General features: G+C 41.2%; 1 pseudogene; it reads left to right on the forward strand.

Annotated features, from left to right (window-relative positions):
* The first annotated feature begins 2,451 nt into the window (after positions 1–2,451).
* LOC101587423 lies at positions 2,452–3,072 on the forward strand (annotated as a pseudogene).
* The last annotated feature ends 632 nt before the right edge of the window (positions 3,073–3,704 follow it).

Raw genomic sequence — 3,704 nt, forward strand, 5'->3', positions numbered from 1 at the left:
GCAAGTGGATCAAGGATCCTCCCATAACTATGGGGTGTTGGGTAGGTTCACAAAAGCTCACTGTGTGGGATCATTGTGGCTTCTGCCATGATGAAAGGGGCTGAGCCTCAGCTCAGGGACTCTCTAAGGATGATGGAGGTGGACCAAAGCTGTGCAACATTTTTGCAATCTTAGCGGAGTGTTGCATAGGGCTCAGCATGGTTCCAGTGACCAGTGGAAGCGGAGCAAAGTTCAGCAAAACCCCTGAACAGAAAATCATGTTTTGATAAAGACTGTACACCAGCTCATGGGAGATTAAATTCTGAGCTATGAGAATCCCAGTGGGTTTAATGGAAAAAGCAAATCAATGCCATTTTAAAAATACCAGCAAGGAAAAACATCAGTTGCATGGGGTTTTCCAGTTTTTTGCTATGGTTTATGCTAGATGTCCTCCCACACTTAATGGGGTCATAGGTTTTTTTCTGAGATTGATGAGTGTAAAATATGTGATTGATTGATAGTTTAATACTAGGATTAAGGGTATGACTGCTACACCCACTCTAGGCTAAGTAAATCGCCATACACTACAAGGAACATAAGAGTCTTATCCCTTTCTCCCCTTGTTTCTCTTGATGTCTTCTGCCAACTATAAACTATTGATCCTCTACCATGTGCCACCCTGTTTTGCAGCCAGGTGATTATGAACTGAAAATTCTACAAAATGTGAGCTAAATATACCTCTCCTCATTTAATTTGTTTCAGAAGTGAGAAAATAACTAAGGGAGTTGTGAACTGAGTCTTAGAATGCCCCCGTAGAGATTGGGGAATTCTAAACACTCACGGCATTTAATAAAAAGACCAGGTTCACCAATTCCCCCTGTGATCTTTTCTAAAACATTCAGAGTAAAGACAGTAACAGATACACTGTACAGCCATGCTGGCAGAAAATGAAATGTGTAAATGTATGGAGCTTTAATCCATGTTCAAGTCATGTCACACACTATATGACAGTCATCTAAAGCCAAAAGCTTTGATTTTTCTGGCAACCTCATTTTAAGTGATAAAAAAGATTATGTTAATATATATGAAGCAGTCCAAACACAAGTGGATCTATATGACTGTACATAAACAAGATAGGGGCTGTCATGAGCCTCTGGCCTGTTCTGAATGGGCTTGCCTCCTTGAACAGATGCAAAGGAGAAAAACAAAAGATGTTCACAATCTCATTTTATCAAACAGTGTCCTATAATTGACTCCACTATAAATACAGACCCAGGGGAAGAACCTGAAGTTTTGTTTTGGGTGCTTCTTTTTGGAAGTGTAAGATGAGAGATGTGTGTGTCTACAATTGCTACTTGTTACTTTTGCTTCTATAGTGTATGAACATGCCATATTATATTCTCTAATACCAAGGGTTGTCTCATGATATTTGCTAAATTTGTGCTTCTATAAGTTCATTATATATATATATATATATATATATATCCATTTATTTTTTTTCTTCTCTCACCCACCCTTAAATTTTCCCTCCCTCCCCTAATTTTCTTAAATATTATCATTAAAATTTTTCTCCCATTTTCTTTTAGAGTAGGTGATCATGCTTTTATGTAACTGTGCTCTTTTCCTTCTATAGTATCTTACATTGTATTTTTCATATTCTCTTTCAACCATGGATTTCTCACTTTGTTTTTCTGATAGCTTATTAATTGGATTCAGCTTTCCTATATTGTCTCTCAGTTATCATTTATATTCCCTTCCTTATTTCCTTTTTCTCCTCATCTCATATAACCTCTCATTAGTAAATGTTATCATTTATATCTATTTTTTCTTTTTATTCTTTTGTCTTTCCTTTTTATAATTTTATTCTTATTTCTCAATTTTTTTCCTGGTTTATTCTATATTATTACCATTCCTTTATCTTTTTGGGTTGTACAAAAAGGAGAGAACTCCTAAAAGAAGTTTTACATTATATGTTGATATATACTTAGTTTCTTCAAATGTTAATATTACTGGTAGGTGGCAACTCTTCAACATTCAGTATCAGAAATTTAACCTACTCCTTTGAAAAGGTTGAATGGATGGTTTCAGTCTGAGTCCCACACACAAAAAGTCAAGAGTACATGAAAGAGAAAGCCAGTTACTAAAAATAATGTTAGATTTCCAACTCAAATAAACCATAAATCTCAAACAGAAACATCAAAGTCATAAGAAAACAAGGCAATAAAATGCCTCAAAAACTTCAAAATGTCAGAGATAGGCATTGTGACACTTATGTGTAATCTCAGGACTCAGAAGGATGAGACAGGATGATGATCATAAGTTTTATGTTCATAGCCTTACCTACACACTGAGTTCAGAGTCAGACTGGGCTACATAGTGAGACTGTTTTTAAATAATAAAATATTGACTCTTCCGGTCTCTGCTAAGGTGCAGAGAGGTCTACACCAAGTGGCCAAGAAAACCCCGCTGCACTCTCAGGATGACTGAGGAGGAGGTAGCTGCATCAGCAGTGGCCGAGACCACTGATATCAAACTCTTTGGGAAGTGGAGCACCGATGATGTACAGATCAATGATGTTTCCCTGAAGGATTACATTGCAGTGAAAGAGAAATACGCTAAGTACATGCCCCACAGTGCCGGGCGCTATGCTGCCAAGCGGTTCTGCAAGGCACAGTGCCCCATCGTGGAGCGGCTCATGAACTCCATGATGATGTACTGCTGCAACAATGGCAAGAAGCTCATGACTGTGCACATCGTCAAAACATGCCATCGAAATCATCCAACTGCTCACCGGCGAGAAGCCTCTTCAGGTCGTGGTAAATACCATCATCAATCAACAGTGGCCCTCAGGAGGATTCTACGCGCATTGGAACAGCATGGACAGTGAGGCTGCAGGCAGGAGATGTGTCGCCACTGCACTGGGTGAATCAAGCCATCTGGCTGCTGTGCACGGGTGCACGGGAAGCTGCCTTCCGGAACGTCAAGACCATTGCTGAGTGCCTGGCAGATGAGCTCATCAGTGCTGCAAAGGGCTCTTCGAACTCCTATGCCATCAAGGATGAACTACAGCATGTGGCCAAGACCAACCGCTGAACTCTCAGCTGCTACCCAATAAACACTGCTCACAACAACAACAACAACAATAATAATAATAATATTGAACAAGTCCTAAAAAAGTTAATTCCACAAAAAATGAAGTGCCTGGAAAAACAGAAAGAAATTCATAACTTGATACTAAAAATGATCAATAAAATCATACATGAGACAAATATGAAATTTAATATATCAGTTAATAATCAATGAGAGTCCTAGCCCAGGCCCCCGTGAGTGTATGGGAGAGCTTCCTGCTATCCTGCGCCAGCGAGAACTGCAGGTCACAGCCCAGGTGAAGCGTTGGGGAGAACCTCTTCCACCTCCTTGGAACACCCACCACCACTGCACAGGACCTCCCCACCATGCCCGCTAAGTGAGAATTTCTGCCGCATTCTGGGGACCCCCAGATTCCAGTAATACCCCAGGCCCGCTGAGAGTGTGGGAGAGCTTCCTGCAACACTGCACCACTGGAACCTGCAAGTCCCACCCAGGTACAGCTTGGATGAGAAGCTCTTCCACCAAATTGGGCCCCCGCACACCACTCTGCAGGAACACCCCTACCCCTCCCGCCCAGTGAGGATATCTGCCAAGTTCTGGGGAGCCCCACATCCAGCCATAGCCCAAGCCCAGTG

The sequence above is a fragment of the Octodon degus genome, unplaced genomic scaffold, assembly GCF_000260255.1.
Source record: "Octodon degus isolate 3935 unplaced genomic scaffold, OctDeg1.0 scaffold00316, whole genome shotgun sequence".
Lineage (NCBI taxonomy): Eukaryota > Metazoa > Chordata > Mammalia > Rodentia > Octodontidae > Octodon > Octodon degus.